Source organism: Gossypium hirsutum, chromosome A02, assembly GCF_007990345.1.
Source record: "Gossypium hirsutum isolate 1008001.06 chromosome A02, Gossypium_hirsutum_v2.1, whole genome shotgun sequence".
Classification (NCBI taxonomy): Eukaryota; Viridiplantae; Streptophyta; class Magnoliopsida; order Malvales; family Malvaceae; genus Gossypium; species Gossypium hirsutum.
The window spans coordinates 64,986,899-65,010,262 of record NC_053425.1 but is presented as its reverse complement, the minus strand read 5'-3'; the positions used below and the strand labels follow the sequence as shown (position 1 = coordinate 65,010,262).

The 23,364-nt window shown below is 36.4% G+C and overlaps 1 non-coding gene across 1 annotated transcript; it reads left to right on the top strand.

Moving 5' to 3' along the window:
* The first annotated feature begins 2,262 nt into the window (after positions 1 to 2,262).
* LOC121217074 (small nucleolar RNA R71) lies at positions 2,263 to 2,368 on the top strand. The gene has a single exon (XR_005913300.1). It is a non-coding gene; the product is annotated as a small nucleolar RNA R71 (small nucleolar RNA).
* The last annotated feature ends 20,996 nt before the right edge of the window (positions 2,369 to 23,364 follow it).

Here is a 23,364-nt window from a genome sequence, read left to right as displayed (position 1 = left end):
TTCTGGCCGTCTAGGGTACACGGCCATGTCGCCAGGCCATGTAACTCTCTGTTGATTTTCTTAAAATTTAAAAACTAAGTTTCAAAGTCCACACGGCCAAAGATACGCCTGTGTGTCAAGGCCGTGTCGGGTACACGGCCATATCGTATGGTCGTGTAACTTGTTATTGCGCCCATGTTAAGTCACATGGCCTAGGACACGCCAGTGTGTCCTGGCCGTGTGGGTCAAGAACCTACATTTTAATGTTTTGTTAATTTTAAAGAAGAAAAATATGAAGTAAAAATTAGGAAATTAGCAATGTTAGTGCTCGGGTTGCCTCCCGAGAAGTGCTTATTTAGAGTCTAAGCTCGACTTACCTCTCATTCACATGGTCATAATAGATCACTAAGTCGAGACTCCTCTTTCTTGCTGTCAATTCCTTTATTGAAATAAGGTTTAAGTCGAGTATTGTTTACCTTAGAAGTGCCAAAATAAGAATGAGTTACCTAGATTGTACTGTATGGAAAGACATTGAGTACGGTAAAAGGAGTCGCTCCGTCTGCTTTGAGCTCTGTAATGATAATTCAAGGGTCCTTTTCATATAACAAGACTTGGTCCCAAACCTTGAATTGATTGGTTCTATCGTTAAACTCGACATGGTGTTGCTTCTGCTCCTTCTTAACATAAGTCTTCCATTCGTCTAGTTCATCTATCTATAGCATTCGTCTTCCATATATGGTTCTATTGTTAGTGCATGAATTAGAACGTGGCTCATTTATGCTTCTTGACAGTGTTTCTTGAAGACTAATCGTTTCATCACCTGCACGAAGTGTGAGTTCACTTGTACCAATATTAATAATAGTCCTGGCAGTGGCTAAAAAGGATCGTCCCAAGATTAAAGGAATGTCACCGTCCTCTTCCATGTCTAAAACAACAAAGTCTACTTGGAATATGAATTTATCAATTTTTACTAGTACATCTTCAATGATACCCTTAGGAAATATAATAGTTTTGTCCGCTAGTTGAATACTCATCCTAGTTTGTTTTGGTTTTCCAAGACCTAGTTGCTTAAACATTTTATAAGGCATGACATTTATACTCACCCCTAAATCAGCCAAAGCATTACCAACATTTAAACTACCAATTAAACAAGGAATAGTAAAACTCCCTGGATCTTTTAATTTACTGGGTAGTTTATTCTGCAAAATGGTTCAGCAACCTACATTCAACTCTACGTGCGACGAATCATCTAACTTTCGTTTGTTTTTCAGAAGCTCTTTTAAAACTTTTACTGAGTTGGGCATCTACGAAAGAGCTCCAATAAATGGTAAGTTAATATATAATTTTTTCAAAAGGTTAAGAAATTTACCGAATTGTTCATCTGTGCGGTTTCTTTGTCGTGTTGGGGTATGGCACACGAGGTGTATACTCTTTACTCACTGGCTTTTGTTTACTCTGGCTTCCATTCACCTTATCTTGACTTACCACAGTTTCTTGCTTTGGTTTCTGTTCGGATTTAACTAACCCATCTTCATTTCAGACCGTAATTGCATGGAGTTTCTCTCTTGGGTTAGTTTCAGTGTTGCTCGGTAAGCTACCTTGTGGTTTTTCTGAGATCAGCTTAGCAAGCTGTTTTATTTGATTCTTGAACCCTTGAATTGACACTTGCTAATTTTTAAGCACTGTTTCGGCATTTTGGAAACGTGTTTCTGACATTGAGATGAATTTCGTTAACATCTCTTCAAGGTTCGGCTTCTTTCCTGTTGGTAGGGTGGTTGTTGATAACCTGGAGGAGGTTGCGGTCTCTAATTAGTTTGACCACTCCAAGAGAAGTTCGGATGGTCCCTCCAACGTGCATTGTAAGTTTTATTATAAGGGTTATTCTGAGGTCTAGAATTATTAGCCATATAGTTGACTTGTTCGTTCGTAGTGCTAGGGTCGTAGGCTAGGCATTCTGGATTATTCATTCTTCCTCTACTTGTGTCACACTACATCATCGAATGTACCTGCGTAGAGACACATAAACCATCAATCTTTTATTAAAAAGCTCTACCTGGTATGATAACATGTTGACTGTGTCGAGGTTGAAAACACTAGCGGCTTTTGTCAGCTTTGTTCTCATGACTTGCCACTGATAATTATTCAGTGACATCTCTTCAAAAAATTCATAAGCCTCCTCAGGTGTTTTGTTATTCAAAGTACCATCGACAGCTGCATCGATTAACTGCGTAGTTGAGGGGTTCAAACCATTGTAAAAAGTTTGAACTTGTAGCCAAAAAGGTAACGCATGGTGAGGGCACCTTTTCAATAAGACCTTATACATCTCCCATGCATCATATAGGGTCTCTAAATCCATTTGCACGAAGGAAAAGATATCATTCCTCAGCTTGGCTGTCTTAGCCGGTGGAACGTATTTCAGCAAAAACTTTTCGGTCATTTGCTCCCATGTAGTGATGGACCCTTGTGGTAGACAGTTCAACCACTGTTTAGCTTTATACCTCAATGAGAAGGGAAATAACCGAAGGTGAATGGCATCATTAGAAACACCATTAATTTTGAAAATATCATTAATTTTGAAAATATCACAATACTCTGGAAATTTAGCCAAATGAGCATTTGGATCCTCATCTTGCAAATCATCGCACTGAATAAACTGTTGACTCATATGAATGGTGTTTGGCTTCAGTTCGAAGTTATTTGCAGCAATAGCCGGTCTCACAATACTCGAATCAACCTCCGCTAAATTAGGCTTGGTGTAGTCATACATAGTACGAGGAGCAGGATTCTAATTTACAGGATTTGCAGCAACCACAGGAAGTAGTGATTATTCCAATTTTTAGCCACCTCCTTGATAATATTGGTATTTTCCTCATGCTCTTCCTCTATATACTGTCAAAAAGTAGAGGTCCTAATAGGTTTCTTTTAGTCATAAACTACAAGAACCTGCTAGGAGTAAACAACAGAAAAGTTAGTAAACAAAAAAATTAAAATTAAAATAAAATGTAAAAAAACTAAAAATGGCTAAATTAATAAAAATAAAGCGTTCCTAATATCTTAGTCCCTGACAACGGCACCAAAAAATTGATGATCATTTTATCATTCACTAAACTAGATTATGATCACGACGAAGGTAAGCACACCTATCGAACTGTAGTATAGCTATGGTGAGTCCAAAATATTGTATCCACAAGGACTAAAAGTACTATTATTAACTGTCTTTCTATTATTTAACCTAAAATAAAATGGATTTGTTTTAATCTAAAATTAACTAACTAATTAACTACTGAACACGACAGAGAGCGAATTGGGAAAAATACTTGAAGAAAACTTATAAAGAGGACAATACCCAGGAAAGAATCCACCTAGACTTCACTTATTATTCTAAATCTAAAGCAAACAATTTATTCACTTGTCTTGATCTGTAGAAATCCCTAAATTATGTTAATATCTCTTTCGAGATTAAAAACAACTGACTCTGGGTTGATTAATTGAAATCTCTTTCTAATTAAATCCCCTACCATCGCATTAACTCGATCTATGGATTCCCTTATTAGATTTGACTCTAATCCGACTGATTTATGTCATCCTATTTCTAGGATTGCATGCAACTCCGCTTAATTATGCTAGATCTACTCTTAAACAAGGACTTTTGCTCCACTGAATAAGCACATCAAAATTAGATTAATTTCCTGAAAATATTAAGGCAAGGATTAAGAACACATAATTATGAACAAGAACTAGTATTTATCGTGTAATTCAGATAATTAAATAATAAGATCCATCGTAGGTTTCATCCTCCCTAGGTATTTAGGGAATTTAGTTCATAATGTAAAAGGAAAACATCTCAAATTTAGAATAACAACAAGACATAAAAAAACCCAAATAAACTTCGAGAGAAATTTGAATGGATATCTTCAATCTTCAAGTGGATCTACTTCCAAGATGATTCCATTGGCTTCCTTCAAGTAATTTCTGCTTTCTACTCTATGTGCCCCCTTAGGTCTTCTTCTGGTGTATTTATATAAACTTTAGAATGCTCAGAAACCCTAAAAATTGGTTTTTTTCGTGTGTTTGGGAAACAGGGAACGATATCGACACGGGCAATTTAGTCATTTGGTTAATAAAAGAATAAAAATGGATAAATAAGTCAAAATTGGTTCCCATCTTTAAAAATTGGTGTCCATCTTTTTCTTTCATTGCCGAAAATTTCAAGACACCATAGCTAGGGTTTTGTTCAACATTTCAAGCTTGATTGTAAGTGCTCCCTAGCTTTGTTTTTAATGTTCTTTGCATTTGTAAATTCTTTGAAGCATGATCTATAACACGCCTTACCCGTACCCAAGATCGAGATAAAGTACGAGGCATTACCGTACATAGACAGGGCATTTTCGAAACACATGGGTCATTAAATTTCATTCCAATTTAAAACCAATCAAACAAAATCATATTATCCTTATTATGGACCTACGAGGTCCAAAACATAAATTAAAAACAGCCGGGACTAATGCGAAAACTTAAGAAAATTCTAAGAAAATTCTAGGAAAATTTCTAGGATTGAGCCTCACACGCCCGTGTGGAGGCAATGCACATGCCCTTGTGGAATTCTAGAATTTATTTTTCATTTTGAACCTACAGGGGTTTTCACGTAGCCGAGCACACGCTCGTGTCCTTGGCATGTGTCCCTCACACGGCCTGACATGCCCGTGTCATCGCCCGTGTCCAAAAACTTGGACCTTATGTTTATGACATCATCACTTATTTAAGGGCACCTAGCCATGACACAAGCCCATGTTCTAGGCCATGTCCTTCACACGGTTGAGACACACGGCTGTGTCTCTACCCGTGCGTTTACTACCATACAAACTGACTTAGAAATTCTAGGTGCAGGGGACATACGGCTTAGAAACACAAGGCCTAGACACATGCCCGTGTGTCTACCAGTGTGGACCTTTTGGAGGCTATTTTCCAAGCCAATGATCACCCTTATTCACTCATACATTCAAACACACTTTACAACATGCAACATGACATATTTATACACTTAAACATTCCACACCATGGCACTCTCACATCTTCATAATGTCATCTTATTGCACCCTCATTTGTTACACCATTTAGTGGCATTCCACACCAATTTCATGCATTATTAAACTTATTACCATAACTTAAAATTGTGTGTTCATACACAGGTCATCCTTTAACCTTTAGCACTTAATCCACAGTTTACCATACATTCATCAATTAACAACATATCACATCATTATCATCCACTCACCAAGCAATAACATATCTTGCCGTCAAAACACTAAGACATGCATGCATGGGTAATTAGATTACAACCCAAATGATCAAATATAAGCCATATCACATGGCCATTACAAAAAGAATCATCATCATCATAGGCCTTCACAATTTGGCCAAATAGCATGACACATATTACAAAATGACCAAGTTCCTATACATGCCATACTCAAAATAATAATTTCACTATACCCAAAAGTCTTTTGATAGTGTGATCGAATACTCCGACAGCTTTTGATCCCCGAGCTAGCTTGGCGGAATTACAAAGGATGGAAAAGATAGGGGAGTAAGCATTAAAGCTTTGTAAGTCCACATGCAAATAATATGCGATAGTGGTAAACAATTAACATGCAAAAACATGATAACATAGACATAAATATTATTCTTCATTCAAACCTTTTTACTTATCATCATATGCACATACATGTTAATCTTAAATTGATTTTTATCAAAGCATTACTCATAGGTTTAGCATACGTAGCTGTACTCATAGTAGAGTATCAATAACCATACCTATTTCATATGCCCTCATCGGGACTTCATTACAATCATTACATTACCCGTTGAACACATTGGAATACTATTGGATATGCGAAAAGCTTGCACATAAGTGCCTCATGTACGTACATAGCCAAAGCTATCTCATAACATGAAGACATCCATAGTGAACTTGGACCAACTCAACGAGCTCAGATGTTACATGCATCGCATCCATAATGATTGCGGACCAACTGAACGAGCATAGATGCTTCACATATATCACGAACTTAGACCAACTCAACATGTTCGGATTTCTCACGAACTCAGACCAATTCAACAAGCTCAGATCTCTTATTTCCTAGTGACATGTCACTTGTATCCTAAATTATTCCTAAGGTTCAAACGGGATTTTCTTCACTTACATATATTATCTCCATCATACTTGCTCGTATTATCGTGGATCATGACCATGATAACATTAATGCTTTCATAACAATCAATAAGCATATAACTCATAATTACAATAAAACATTTATCACAATATATTAAAGCATTAAAACATACTACAACACCACATTATTTGCATATGTACTTACCTCGATACAAAACGATGATAATCGAGCCTAGTCATCTTATACTTTATTCTTTCCTTGATCAAGTTCCGATTCACATTTTTCTTGATCCATAATGCCAAATTTAACTTATTTATTATTCACATTATTCAAATCGGTCCATAAATCATATTTTTTAAAATTTACATTTTTACCCCTAATCTTTCACATATTTACTATTTAGCCCTTAGGCTCGTAAAATGAAATGTATACATTTGCTTGATTATCCAAGCTTAACCGAACCTTTACTATGCTCATATCAGCCCATACTTTCTTTTATTTCACATTATTACTACTCACTTTTAGACTTTTAAAAACATGTCCCTTGTTTAGGTGTTTTCGCTAAAAAATTACCTAATAAAAGATATTCATCATGCATCAAACATTCATATTCCTCCTTAAACTATCAAAATACAAACATTTCATGCATGGGTCAATTTTCATACATGAACCCTAGCACAAAATATAGCTAGAAATGGGTAGATCATGTTACTGAGACTTCAAAATACAAAGAACATTAAAAACGGGGCTAGAGAACACTTACTATTGAGCTTGGAAATGTTAAACAAAACCCTAGCTATGGTGTGTTGTGATTTTCGGTAGCCAAGAAGGATGATGGACACATTTTTGCTTTGATTTTCCCTTTTTATTCTTTTAATTACATAATGACCAAAATGCCCTTAGGGTTTTTCTTTCCAATTTTTCCTATGCATGTCCATTTTTGTCCAAAATTTTAGAAATCGATCAAATCGCTAATTAGCACTCTCTAGCTCAATATCTAATGCAATTTCATGCTTAAAGATTCTAGAATGTAAGTTTTACACTTTATTCAATTTGGTCCCTAATGCAATTAAGACATTTTATGCTTAGAATTTCTTCATGAAACTTTCACACATGCATGCATTCATAACATAAGCCTTATAAGAATCATAAAATAATTATTTCTATCTCAGATTTGGGGTCTCAAAACCACTATTCCGACTAGGCCCTAATTCGGGATGTTACATGATCTACCCATTTCTAGCTATATTTTAAGCTAGGGTTCATGTACAAAATTTGACCCATGTGTGACATGCACGTGTTTTAAATCTAAAGTATATCTCCTATTTTCAAACAAAAGTTGAAGCATTATTTATCCTCCTGAATGTTCACAATCTAAAGTTTACAATTTATCTAAAATTTTAACAATAATGTTGGATTTAATTTCCTACAGAAAAATAAAATTTTCAAAAATATTGTGGCATGGTTTTTCCCAAACTACCCCTTTTCGATGCATGCATGCCAACATATTTCAAAATTCCACGGTGCAAATTTAAAAAAACTAGGCACTGATGCCACCGAATGTAATGTCCCCAACCCGGCCTAGACGTTAGACTTGAATTTGAAAGATTACATTAGCCACCAAAATGGCCTAGTAAGCTATCGAAGTTTTGAAAACAAATATTTTTAAACATTTATTTAGCTTTGGAAGAAAAATTAGTTTATTATCAATTTATTTATTACTCAAAATTTTATTATTGTTTAGTATGTGAATTATTGATGTCTGTCTTCTTGTGTTGTGTACATGTGTATTCACTGAGCTTTCCCAAGCTCATCTCTTTACTTTCTTCTCTCTTCACGATAAGGACTGCGTGGGATAACGAGGAGGGCAGCATTTCAATGATCCATCACACAAACTTTGTTTCTACAGTATGTGTACCGAGCTAATAAAGTCCCAAGAAAGGAATGTGGGACGTTTCCAAGCTAGAGACTTGGAATGGGACTTAGATAATTTTAGACAATTTAAAAACAATTTTTTAGAGGGTTGTAATTGGATTTTTTTGGTCTATTTTAAATTTTGTGATTTTTTAATCTCAGTGTTTGCTTTTTTGGCTGAATTTGCTGTTTGAATTATATGATGCTACCCATATGAACTAACGAGACATTTTGCAGCTAGTATAGCTTGCCAAAATCCAGGTACGCCTTATTCTGCTTATTATATGACTTATAGTTTAATTTAGAAAAGCATGCTCTTAGGAGTAAATGCTTGTATGAAATCTTTTGTATATGTATGGTGAGTATGGATGGTTGGTGTGATTTGTGGTAGTTTTTCAGAGAATCACCTCAGTGGCTAATGTGCCGCTCGAAATTCAGGTTGAACCGTCCCGGCCGAATTTAGGGTGTCATATAGATCTTTACTCGACTAATCCAAATTCGAGCCCTATTTCATTTATTTTTTTAGCATAAAAGGTCATATTAGTTTAAGAACTTGATAACTTTTCTCAATTTAATCCTAAAATTTAGATTCCATTAAAGTATACTAAAATGATATTATTAAATTCTACTATGCCATCACCTGATTTTTTTTAATTAATATTTTAATATATTTCTTGTATTTCTTAGATTTTAAAATTTTAGGCGATGGCGTCTTAAATTAAAAGTGTTACATCATTCGAATCCAAGTTCATGACAAAATTTCCCAATTTTGTCAAAGAAAAATCTGGACCAAGATGAAAAAAATTAATTTCATTTAGGACTAAATATTGGTTTATCCAATCTCAGTAACCTTAATGAAAATATTGTTGCTTTGTTGATTGCAAGTTCCATTAGATTATCGTATCTACGATTCAGAAACATGAATTGCACGAGAAACCTTATCATAACAGGATTATCACTCTTCTTAGGGATTTCCATCCCTCAATTCTTCAACCAATATTGGAACCCATCCCATCATGGCCTTGCTCACACCGATGCAGCCTGAGTAAGTGTTTTTACTTTAAAAAAATCCAATCCCATAATCTTTAATGATAAAATGGGGTGAAACAAAGTGAATGATTTTTGTAGTTCAATGCATTCGTGAACATTGTGTTCTCATTGATGAAAATGGTGGGATTGACAGTGGCGGTGATCTTAGACAATAAGATAAAAGTGGAGAAATCGAAGAAAGATAGAGGAATGTTATAACATTCCGAATTAGGACCTAGTCAGAACAGTGGTTTCGAGACCACAAATCTGAGATAGAAATAATTATTTTATTAATGTTATGAAGTCTATGATTTGTATGCATGCTTATGTGAAAGTTTCATGAAGAAATGCTATGCATAAAATGTCTAATTGCATTTTAGGGACCAAATTGAATAAGATACAAAACTTGCATTCTAGAAGCTTCTAGCATGAAATTGCTTTAGATTATAAATTAGAAGGTCCTAATTATCAATTTGACCTAGTTCTAAAATTTTGGACAAAAATGGACATGATTAGGAAAAATTTGCAAGAAAGGTCTTCAGGGCAATTTAGTCATTTGGTTAATAAAAGAATAAAAATGGATAAATAAGTCAAAATTGGTTCCCATCTTTAAAAATTGGTGTCCATCTTTTTCTTTCATTGCCGAAAATTTCAAGACACCATAGCTAGGGTTTTGTTCAACATTTCAAGCTTGATTGTAAGTGCTCCCTAGCTTTGTTTTTAATGTTCTTTGCATTTGTAAATTCTTTGAAGCATGATCTATAACACGCCTTACCCGTACCCAAGATCGAGATAAAGTACGAGGCATTACCGTACATAGACAGGGCATTTTCGAAACACATGGGTCATTAAATTTCATTCCAATTTAAAACCAATCAAACAAAATCATATTATCCTTATTATGGACCTACGAGGTCCAAAACATAAATTAAAAACAGCCGGGACTAATGCGAAAACTTAAGAAAATTCTAAGAAAATTCTAGGAAAATTTCTAGGATTGAGCCTCACACGCCCGTGTGGAGGCAATGCACATGCCCTTGTGGAATTCTAGAATTTATTTTTCATTTTGAACCTACAGGGGTTTTCACGTAGCCGAGCACACGCTCGTGTCCTTGGCATGTGTCCCTCACACGGCCTGACATGCCCGTGTCATCGCCCGTGTCCAAAAACTTGGACCTTATGTTTATGACATCATCACTTATTTAAGGGCACCTAGCCATGACACAAGCCCATGTTCTAGGCCATGTCCTTCACACGGTTGAGACACACGGCTGTGTCTCTACCCGTGCGTTTACTACCATACAAACTGACTTAGAAATTCTAGGTGCAGGGGACATACGGCTTAGAAACACAAGGCCTAGACACATGCCCGTGTGTCTACCAGTGTGGACCTTTTTGGAGGCTATTTTCCAAGCCAATGATCACCCTTATTCACTCATACATTCAAACACACTTTACAACATGCAACATGACATATTTATACACTTAAACATTCCACACCATGGCACTCTCACATCTTCATAATGTCATCTTATTGCACCCTCATTTGTTACACCATTTAGTGGCATTCCACACCAATTTCATGCATTATTAAACTTGTTACCATAACTTAAAATTGTGTGTTCATACACAGGTCATCCTTTAACCTTTAGCACTTAATCCACAGTTTACCATACATTCATCAATTAACAACATATCACATCATTATCATCCACTCACCAAGCAATAACATATCTTGCCGTCAAAACACTAAGACATGCATGCATGGGTAATTAGATTACAACCCAAATGATCAAATATAAGCCATATCACATGGCCATTACAAAAAGAATCATCATCATCATAGGCCTTCACAATTTGGCCAAATAGCATGACACATATTACAAAATGACCAAGTTCCTATACATGCCATACTCAAAATAATAATTTCACTATACCCAAAAGTCTTTTGATAGTGTGATCGAATACTCCGACAGCTTTTGATCCCCGAGCTAGCTTGGCGGAATTACAAAGGATGGAAAAGATAGGGGAGTAAGCATTAAAGCTTTGTAAGTCCACATGCAAATAATATGCGATAGTGGTAAACAATTAACATGCAAAAACATGATAACATAGACATAAATATTATTCTTCATTCAAACCTTTTTACTTATCATCATATGCACATACATGTTAATCTTAAATTGATTTTTATCAAAGCATTACTCATAGGTTTAGCATACGTAGCTGTACTCATAGTAGAGTATCAATAACCATACCTATTTCATATGCCCTCATCGGGACTTCATTACAATCATTACATTACCCGTTGAACACATTGGAATACTATTGGATATGCGAAAAGCTTGCACATAAGTGCCTCATGTACGTACATAGCCAAAGCTATCTCATAACATGAAGACATCCATAGTGAACTTGGACCAACTCAACGAGCTCAGATGTTACATGCATCGCATCCATAATGATTGCGGACCAACTGAACGAGCATAGATGCTTCACATATATCACGAACTTAGACCAACTCAACATGTTCGGATTTCTCACGAACTCAGACCAATTCAACAAGCTCAGATCTCTTATTTCCTAGTGACATGTCACTTGTATCCTAAATTATTCCTAAGGTTCAAACGGGATTTTCTTCACTTACATATATTATCTCCATCATACTTGCTCGTATTATCGTGGATCATGACCATGATAACATTAATGCTTTCATAACAATCAATAAGCATATAACTCATAATTACAATAAAACATTTATCACAATATATTAAAGCATTAAAACATACTACAACACCACATTATTTGCATATGTACTTACCTCGATACAAAACGATGATAATCGAGCCTAGTCATCTTATACTTTATTCTTTCCTTGATCAAGTTCCGATTCACATTTTTCTTGATCCATAATGCCAAATTTAACTTATTTATTATTCACATTATTCAAATCGGTCCATAAATCATATTTTTTAAAATTTACATTTTTACCCCTAATCTTTCACATATTTACTATTTAGCCCTTAGGCTCGTAAAATGAAATGTATACATTTGCTTGATTATCCAAGCTTAACCGAACCTTTACTATGCTCATATCAGCCCATACTTTCTTTTATTTCACATTATTACTACTCACTTTTAGACTTTTAAAAACATGTCCCTTGTTTAGGTGTTTTCGCTAAAAAATTACCTAATAAAAGATATTCATCATGCATCAAACATTCATATTCCTCCTTAAACTATCAAAATACAAACATTTCATGCATGGGTCAATTTTCATACATGAACCCTAGCACAAAATATAGCTAGAAATGGGTAGATCATGTTACTGAGACTTCAAAAATACAAAGAACATTAAAAACGGGGCTAGAGAACACTTACTATTGAGCTTGGAAATGTTAAACAAAACCCTAGCTATGGTGTGTTGTGATTTTCGGTAGCCAAGAAGGATGATGGACACATTTTTGCTTTGATTTTCCCTTTTTATTCTTTTAATTACATAATGACCAAAATGCCCTTAGGGTTTTTCTTTCCAATTTTTCCTATGCATGTCCATTTTTGTCCAAAATTTTAGAAATCGATCAAATCGCTAATTAGCACTCTCTAGCTCAATATCTAATGCAATTTCATGCTTAAAGATTCTAGAATGCAAGTTTTACACTTTATTCAATTTGGTCCCTAATGCAATTAAGACATTTTATGCTTAGAATTTCTTCATGAAACTTTCACACATGCATGCATTCATAACATAAGCCTTATAAGAATCATAAAATAATTATTTCTATCTCAGATTTGGGGTCTCAAAACCACTATTCCGACTAGGCCCTAATTCGGGATGTTACATGATCTACCCATTTCTAGCTATATTTTAAGCTAGGGTTCATGTACAAAATTTGACCCATGTGTGACATGCACGTGTTTTGATGATTAATGGAGGAATCTGAATGTTTGATGCATGATAAATATCTTTTACTAAGTGATTTTTAGTGAAAACACCTAGAAAGAGGACTTGTTTGTAAAAGTGTAAAAGTGAGTAGTAAAAATGTGAAATAAAGGAAAATATGGGCTGATATTAGCATGGTATATGTTTGTCTAGGCTTGGGTAACCAAGAAAATGCATACATTTTAGTTTACGAGCCTAGAGACTAAATTGTAAATAAGTGAAAACTTAAGGGTAAAAAGGTAATTTTACCAAATCATGAATTGTGGATTGATTTGAGTAATGTGATTAATAAACAAGTTAAATTTGGAATTATAGATTAAGAAAAAATGAACCGGGTCTTGATCGAGGAAAAAATAAAGTATACGACGATTAGGCTCGATTTCCATCATTTTTCTACCGAGGTAAGTACATGTGTAAATAATGTGACAATGTGGTTCGTTTTGATGTGTTAACATTATGTGATGATTATTTTATATTTATAAAGTATGCTATGCCTAATAGTAATATTATAAGCATGAATGTTGTTATGGTTGCTATCTACGACATCACGAGCAAGTGATATGGAGGCGTTAAGTACACGTGAGAAAGAATCCCATTTGAACCTTAGGATACATGTGACATGCCACTTGGAATTAAAAAATCCAAACTCGTTGAGTTGGTCCGAGCTCATAAGGGATGCGATACATGTAATTGGGTTCGGACTAATGGTTTTGTGTGTCCTACGAGTGGCTAGGTAATCCTTGAGTGGGTCAGATACCTAACAGCTTGTGTGAGCAGTCCGTGTAGTTACACCTTGACCGCTAGCTTGTATGAGTAAGCCTGGGAGTAGCTCCATCGCGAGCGTTACATGTTATGAGGTAGCTTTGGATACGTATTGATATGTGGCACTTATGTGTAAGTTTCTGCGTATCCAATAGTATTTCGAGTGTTCAACGGATAATGCAATAGATTTGATGAAAGTCCCGAATAGGGCATGTTAAGAAGGTATGATTATATGATATACTACGGGCAAGTACAGGTCTGTACGACAACCTCATGAGTAATGTCTTAATAAGGATGATATATGATGAGAAGGCATATGTATATATGTAAATGTGAACTTTTGATAAATGAATTGAAATATTTAAATGATAAAAAAATTTTAATGTCTATGTTATTATGTCCTTATGTGATAATTGCTCACTATCATTGCATATTATTTGCATGTGGACTTACTAAGCTTTAACGTTTACTCCCCTTTCCTTTCCATCCTTCGTAGTTCTGCCAAGCTAGCTCGGGGATCGGAAGCTGTCGGAGTATTCGATCACACTATCAAAAGATTATTGGGTATAGTGAATTTGTTATTTTGAGTATGGCATGTATAGGGAACTTGGTTATTTTATGATATGTGTCATGCTATTTTGGCCAAGTTGTAAAGGCCTTAAATATTGATGATTTATTTTGTAATAGCCATGTGATATGGCTCATAATTGATTATTGGGTTGTAATATCTAATTGTTCATGCATGCATGTGTTGATGCCTTGAAGATGTGCTATGTGGTTTGTGTAAGGGATATATGATGACGTATTAATTAAACACTTAGAAATAAGAAATGACTTAGCATAACTAAAGCCATGAATGTATAATTTGAAGTTGGGATAACAAATTGGTCATGTATGAAATTGGTGTGGAATGCTTCCGAATGGTGTGGTTGATTGAATGTGTAGATGGATGACATTATGGAAATGTTAAAGGATCATGATATTGATTATTTCAGTGCATTATTATGTCAAGTTGCATGCTACGAAATATGCTTAAGTGTGTAAATAATTAAGGGTGGCAATCGATTTGGAAAATAGCCTCCAAATTGTCAACACGGACATGTGTCTAGGTCGTATGTGACACATGACCTCCTCCACGAGCGTGTTGAATGGTTGTGTGTCCCTTGCACCTAAATTGTGCAAGTCAGTATGCCCATTAGTAAGCACACGAGTGAAGACACAGGCATCTGTCTTGGCTGTGCGAGGGACACGGCCTACCTATATGGACGTGTACTTTGGCCGTGTGAAGTCTGCACCATTTTATGAAAAACTCATTTAATTTTAATTGACCACACGGTTTGGCCACACGGGCATGTGATATGGTTCTACGACCCTAAATTGGTGCTGACATCATAATCAGCGAGTTACATGGTCGGAGGACATGGGCATGTCAAGAGCACACGGGCGTGTCCCTTATTTCACATGGGCATATAGCTCTATATTAGAGTAAACTTCCTAAACATTTCTACTGATCCCAATTTAGTCTCGAACCACCTCAGTGTACGTTTTGGGCCTCGTAGGCCTATAAAAGGGACGAATGGTGTATGTATAAATGACATTGTTTTAAAGAAAAAATTTTATAGTCGATTTTGAGTGAATGCATGTGTATAAGTTCGATAATGCCTTGTATCCTGTCCTGACATCAGACAAGTAAGGGGTGTTACACTCAATGGTATCAGAACTATGGTTTAGTCAATGCTTGGACTAACCTAGCGTACTTGAGTCTAGCTATACATGCCATACGTATATATTATGATAGTGTGACAACTCTTGACAATATTACAATGTGTTTTTATATAGAAAATGGATCCAGACAGAGCAGTGGCAGATGATATAGAAAGTAACGCGCCTACTCCCGCTGAAGGAGTAGTGCCATCTGATAGTAGACCCAAAACTGTCAGTAGAGGAAAAGGAGGCAGAGAAGCCTCTTTCCACATAATCAATAACTGGTACATGGAGTTCGTTCGAACAAACTCGAACATTCAACCTCCCCCACCTCCTCCAAATCCCCAACCTGTACCTATTATGCCTTAAGTTATGGATTTTATGAGATTTTCTAGAACACCTGTGATAAAATTCGGAAGCATTGTGCTGACAATTTTAGAGCAAATGCCAATGATGACCTTGAGAAAGCTGAGTTCTGGTTAGAGAATTCGATATAGGTATTTGATGAATTATCCTATACATCTGAGGAGTGCTTAAAATGTGCCATATATTTATTGAGAGATGCAGTGCATCACTGGTGGAGAACGCTGACATCTGTGGTACCTTCTGAGAGAGTCATTTGGGAATTCTTTCAAGAAGAATTCCAAAAGAAGTGTATTAGTGAGTAGTTTATTGACCAGAAGTGTAAGAAATTTCTGGATTTGAAGCAGCGCCGTATGATAGTTAATGAATATGAGAGAATTCGTCAGACTTTGCAAGTACACTTAGGAATGTGTATCCTCTGAGGCTAAAATGTGTAGAAAACTTGAAGATGGACTTAATGAGGATATTAAGACGTTAGTGGGTATTCTTGAGTTGAAGGAATTTGTGGGCTTGTAAAGCCGAAGAACTGATTAAAGAAAAGAAGAAAGTCGAGTCTGAGGCTAGAAACATAAGAAAAAAGACATATGAGTAAGTCATTACCATCAGTCTAAGAAATCTAGAGAGATGTACTCTCATTCACATGTGTCAACTAGATGTTCATATGGGAACCTTAAAAAGCACAATTTAGGTTTTAGGTCTTAGGCTACATCCATGGCAAGTGTGGGTAATGCTAAACCTTCCAAACCTGAGTGCCGACAATATGGTAGATGTCATTTCGGCATCTGTAGAGTGACTGTGGGATCTTATTTTAGATGTGACTCTCTAGACCACTTTATTAAAGACTGTCCTGAGATGGTAAAGAAAGAAAAATTTCAGAATTCAAGACCGAGTGGCACGGCTTCTAGGGGAAGACCCTTGAGAAATTCTAGGTATGGGTCTAGTAGTAAGAATGTGATAAGAGATATAACAATGAGGTCTGAAGCTAGAGCTCCAACTAGAGCCTATGCCATACGTACACGTGAGGATGCAACTTCTCCTGATGTGATCACTGGTAACTTTTATCTCTATGATACTACTGTTATTTCTTTGATAGACGCTGCCTCTACTCATTCGTATGTGTGTGTAAAATTGGTATCTAGCATGAATGTGCCTTTAAGCCTACAGAATTTATGATTAAAGTGTCAAACCAGTTAGGAAAGCATGTAATAGTTGAAAAAATATGTAAGAAATGCCCTTTAATGGTTAGAGGTCATTTTTTTCGTCGACTTGATTTTGTTACCGTTTGATGAATTTGATGTCATACTAGGTATTGATTGTCTGACATTACATGATGCTATAGTGAATTGTAGATAGAAAGTTATTGAATTGAAATGTGAAAATGGTGAGGTACTTCAGGTTGAATCAGATGATGTAGGTGAGTTGCCAAATGTAATTTCTTCCATGACTGCTCAAAAGTGTATGAGAAAAGGTTATGTAGCTTATTTGGCATACATATTGAATACAAAAGAATCTGAATTGAAAATCGAGTTGTACCAGTTGTTTGTGAGCATGTGGATGTATTTCCGGAAGAATTGCCAAGGTTACCTCCAATTAGAGAAGTTGAATTTGGTATTGAGTTAATGTCAGAAACGACATCTATTTCTATTACTTCGTATAGGATGGCCCTGCCGAAACTGAAGGAATTGAAGTTACAATTACAAGAGTTAACTGACAAAGGTTTTGTGAGACCAAGCTTTTCACCGAGGGAGTGCTCCTGTGTTATTCGTGAAAAAGAAAGATGGTTCCATGAGATTATGCATTAACTGTCAGTAGCTCAATAAGGTGATAATTAAAAATTAGTATCCTCTTCCAAGGATTGATGACCTCTTTGATCAGTTGAAAGGAGCGACATGGTTCTTTAAAATTGATTTGAGGCCTGGTTACTACCAGTTACGAGTTAAAGAGTCAGATGTGCCTAAGACTACCTTTAGAACTAGGAATAGCCACTCTGAGTTTCTTGTTATGCCATTTGGATTAATGAATGCTCTTGTCATGTTTATGGACTTAATGAATCAAATTTTCGGCCATATTTGGATAAGTTTGTTGTGGTGTTCATCAATGATATTCTGATTTATTCTAGAGATGAGGCAGAGCATGCCGAGCAGTTGAGAACTATTTTGCAGACTTTGAGAGACAAAAAATTATATGCCAAGTTAATAAAAAGTGAGTTTTGGCTTCGAGAGGTCGGATTCTTACGCCACATTGTTTCAGGAGATGGTATACGGGTTGATCCCAATAAGATTCTGCTATTGTTGATTGGAAACCGCCAAAGAATGTAACTGAAGTTAGAAGCTTTTTGGGTTTGGCCGGTTACTACAGCTAGTTTGTGAAAGGATTTTCCATGATAGCCACTCCTACGACGAGATTACTTCAAAAAGATGTCAAGTTCGAATGGTCAAAGAAATGTCAGCAGAGCTTTGAGAAATTGAAAATGTTATTGATCGAGGCGCCAATGTTAGTACAATCGAAATCCAGGAAAGAATTTGAAATTTATAGTTATGCATCTTTGAGTGGACTGGGTTGTGTGCTTATGCAAGAAGGTAAGGTAGTAGCTTATGCTTCACGACAACTGAAGCCACATGAGAAGAACTATCCTACGCATGATCTAGAGTTGGCTGCTATAGTATTTGCTTTGAAGATTTAGTGACATTACTTATTCGGGGAGAAATGTCATGTTTATATAGACTATAAAAGTCTTAAGTATCTAATGACCCAAAAAGACTTGAATTTGAGGCAACCAAGATGGCTTGAATTATTAATAGACTATGAGCTTGTGATTGATTATCACCCTGGTAAGGAAATTATGGTTTTTGACGCCTTGAGAAGAAAGTCCTTATTTGCCTTGAAGTTGTGGACGCACGGCTGACCTTGTTCCATGATGGTACGATTCTGGTAGAGTTGAAAGCTAGACCGATTTTTCTACAACAGATTTGTGAAGCTCAGAAAGCTGATAATGAGTTATAAGCAAAGAAAGCTCAGTGTGAGTCAAGTAGTGAATCAGATTTATAGAATGTAACACCCCAAACCTAGCCTAGACGTTATAGCCGCATCTGCGATGTTACGTTGGAGTGAGTTTTGAAAACGTAGTTCTATTAGAAAAGTCCGCTTGAGTTAAAACCTTGTTTGGGATCTTTATGAAAAGCTATATTATTTAATTTATTTGTTAAATTACAAGTTCATTAAGCAAAACATGTCTCATACAAAATCGTTATTACGTTTTAAAACATTTGTAACACCCCGAATTTGGGCCTTGAGTGGGGGTCCGTAAGGAGGTTGTATATAGGTATTTAATTGTGCAATGAAATGAAACAATTAAATGTTTCTTTTGTGGTTAATGGCTTTGAGAAGTGTTGGAGAAATCTTGGGTTTAAACTCGGGGTTTAGTAAAAATTTTTGTATTAAGAGAAAAAAAAAACTTGGATGCTTGGATGAGGGCCTTTTAAATTATTGTGGTAAATAAATGACACAAGAAAGCATGTAGTCTAGTGGTTGTGGTGTCATTAAGGTTGTATGGGAGCCTGGGTTCAAGTCTTGGCTCTTGCAATTTATTTTCTTTTTTTAAGGGAACCTGGACTTTGGCCTTTAGACCTTATAATTAATTGGGGATAAAATATGACACAAAAAGCCTTGTGGCTTAGTGGCAAGAAGCGTGTGGAGCATTGAGGGGAGGCATGGGTTCGAATCCAATGGCAAGTAAGGAGCATTTATTTTGCTAACAGGGGGCGGCAAGAGTTGGTGTTGAATTTAAACTCTGATGTTGGAGGGATCCCACACCGGGAAGCTAGCATAAGAGTGGATGCGAAGCTGGCTTTAAATAGAGGGAACCATGAGGAGAGTAAAGGTACCTTTCTTGGCTGATCCCTTTCGCTGTATGGCATGCTCGTTTGGGTTGGGCTTCGGCTAAGAGTGCTCGTAGCGTGGATTAACTCCAGTCTCCTATCAGGTGTGTATTTTCTCGCTACTCTAGCTGTAGGATAGCTACTTCGGGTCGCGATGGGCCGAAAGGGATCATGTGGGCCTAATGGGCCTACGAGCCCAATTGGATAAGTTGTTTGATTGTGTAGTAAATATTAGACTAGGCTAGGTGAATCTCACATCTGTGGCTAGATTTGGGCTAAAAGGGCCACACGAGCATGTGGGCCCATTTGGGCCGAGAATCGGCTTTATGCCCATTCGTATTGTTATCCCTGTTTAGAATACTTTAGTTTACCAAATTACTGAAATGCCCTCAATTTGTAAAATTACCAAAATACCCCTAGTTTGTAAAATTACCAAAATACCACTGGTTTGTGAAATTATCGAAATACCCTCAATTTGTAAAATTACCAAAATACCCCTAATTTACAAAGTTACAGAAATACCCTTAACTTTCTAAAAATTATGGAAATACCATTGGTTTACAAAATTACTGAAATACCCTTGGTTTGTAGATTTACCAAAACACCCTTGTAGGATGAAATGACTAAAATACCCCTATTAGGCAAAAAGACCGTAAAGCGCCTCTAGGGTAAAGTGACCGTAAAGCCCCTGTAGGGTAAAGTGACCGTAATACCCCTATATGGTAAAATGACGGATATGCCCTTATGTTCCGTATGACTGATGTGCTTAGGATTTACATATATTGATATTGGATTAGTTAAGTTTGAGTGACAGGTGGTGGTTATCGTAGGCGATTGATTTTGGAAACGTTTCAACTTCAACCTGTAACAGGTGTGTGCTAACCCTCGTAATAGCTTAGATTAATATTTGCTGAGAAGCCGAAATGCTAAAATACCGATATTTTGGGAACTTGTAATGTTGCGTTTGGGTATAGATGCGATAAATACGATAAGATAAGTGTTTGGATCGATGGAATAGGTAAGAACTCAATTTTGTGCACGATGGTAAGTTGGGCCTCAATGGGCTGAAATTGGGCCCAATGGGCTTTCGAACCCATTTGGGTAGAATTGATAGAAAATGAAATTTGGAAAAGTTGCACGTTAACACAGTTAAAATTGTTGTAAATTTTGGGTTAAGTAGGCTAAATCAGCATTCGTAGGGCCCATTAGGGGTTTTGGGCCCAAAAGCCCGAATTAGATAAAGTGGGTTAAAGATCATTGTTTAAACACTCGGAAATATTGATAATTGTAATGAACATGGAAAACCCTGATATTTGGTAAAATTACGAAAATACCCTTATAATGTGAAAAATGACTATTTTGCCCCTGTGGGCAAGTGACTGACTTGGACTGTGTGGTTGACTAATTTGATTGTGAATATATGTTGGTGATATGAATGACTTGACTGTGATTGTTTAATTCAAATATGGGCATGACATTCTGCATACATGACATGTTGCATTGGGTTGGGCTTTTATATGGATGGAGGAAGTGCAAAAGGGCTTATGCCCCAGTTTACCGAAAAGGGCTTATGCCCCAGTTTATTGAAAAGGGCTTATGCCCCAGTTTATGAAAAAGGGCTTATGCCCCAGTTTATTGAAAAGGGCTTTGCCCCAGTTTACTGAAAAGGGCTTTGCCCCAGTTATTAAAGAGGCTGGGCCTCCAGATATATAATAAAGCAGCTATGCTGCCAGTGGTGTATTGGTTGGGTGGGTGGAGTTATTCCCCACATGGTGTGTTAGTTGGTACGGGTGGAGAGTAGCGGATGGTGGGTTGAGTAGTCTTCCCAAATGGGCTTGCATACATTCATTGGTATTTCATGTGATATTGAAATGGGCTTGCATACATCCATTGACATTACAGGTGATATTGAAATGGGCCTAAGGGCCATACCGTTTACAGTAAAGGCTTCGGCCCAATGATATGATTTATGAAAAGGCTTCGGCGTAGTGATATGATTTATGAAAAGGCTTCGGCACAGTAACCGGTAAACAAAAGGCTTCGGCCCAGTATATGTCAAGACTAAATAGGGCTTTGGCCCAGATTGTACTGATACTGTGTTTTTACTGTTTGTTTGTTATTGGGATTACACACTTAGTTTTTGTAAACTCACCCCGTTTCTAACTATGCAAGTAATCCCTAAGCTTAGATGGTTTGGAGCTGCGAGGGACTCAGAGATGACCACACTACTGTTTCTGTTTCTTCTAATGGCAATAAGTAGCTGATTTATTTCTTTATAAGTTTTATCTTATTAATATTATTGTTTGGTTTTGGGTTGTAATAAGGCCATTTTAATTATTTTTCTGGGATTATTTTATTTTTAATAACTTTAATCTGTTTGTTAATAAATGGGCTAGACTTAGAACGTGTTTTCAAAATGATAATTGTTTTCAAAATAACACCACACCACGATTATCCGATTTATCGAAGATTTCAACTTAAATAAATTACAACTTGATTTAACCAAGTGTGGCAATGGTTGTGGGTGTCTAGGATTGGATCCATTAGAAGAGCTTGGTACTTAAGCAGCCTTCATGGCTCACCTCCTCAGTTACGGATTCCTACCTGGTGCCCAGCTCCCATTCACTTTGTTAGCTTAACAAAAGTCAGTTTTTAAAGCACTAAAATGAAACATGGGTTTTTAACTTCAATGTGGCACATCAGATTTGGCCATAATGTTTGGGCTGAGTTTGGGGTGTTACATTTAGTGGTATCAGAGCTTAGGTTGCAAAACTCAATTGTGGTATGGGTAGCAGAAAATTATTGTTGTTTTTATTTTTCCGAAATTGGGGTTTGAAAAGGGTTTTTCTAAAATTTTGTTTTGAAATCTCTCAACGAAACTTGACTTGTCTCTGAAAAGATGTTACTAGAGGTGTGGCACACCGAGTCTCTCGCACTAAATTTGTAAGTTCTCTAACTCTGTTTGTTGTTATAGATTGAAGTGCTATATTGAGAAACTACTATAGATAGTAGCATAATATTGGAACTCTCTAGTTAGAGTAAACTGTAACGCTTGAATTTAGATTTAGTATTTATTTGGTGTGCGTTCTGGAAATGTAGAAATTGTTTGCATGTGAAATCTATCTGCTCCGATGGATAAATGTTTGGGGTGTATGTTAGTATTATTAGTATCAGAGTGCACGGCGGAAATGTGGTGGTGTAGACTGAGAGTGGAAAATTTCGAGGATGAAATTTCTTTAAGGGGGTAGAATTGTAACACCCCGAATTTGGGCTTAGAAGTATTGGGCCTTGAGTGGGGGTCCGTAAGGAGGTTGTATATAGGTATTTAATTGTGCAATGAAATGAAACAATTAAATGTTTCTTTTGTGGTTAATGGCTTTGAGAAGTGTTGGAGAAATCTTGGGTTTAAACTTGAGGTTTAGCAAAACTTTTGGTATTAAGTGAAAAAAAAAACTTGGATGCTTGGATGAGGGCCTTTTAAATTATTAAGGTAAATAAATGACACAAGGAAGCATGTAGTCTAGTGGTTGTGGCGTCATTAAGGTTGTATGGGAGCCTGGGTTCAAGTCTTGGCTCTTGGAATTTATTTTGTTTTTTTAAGGAAACGTGGACTTTGGCC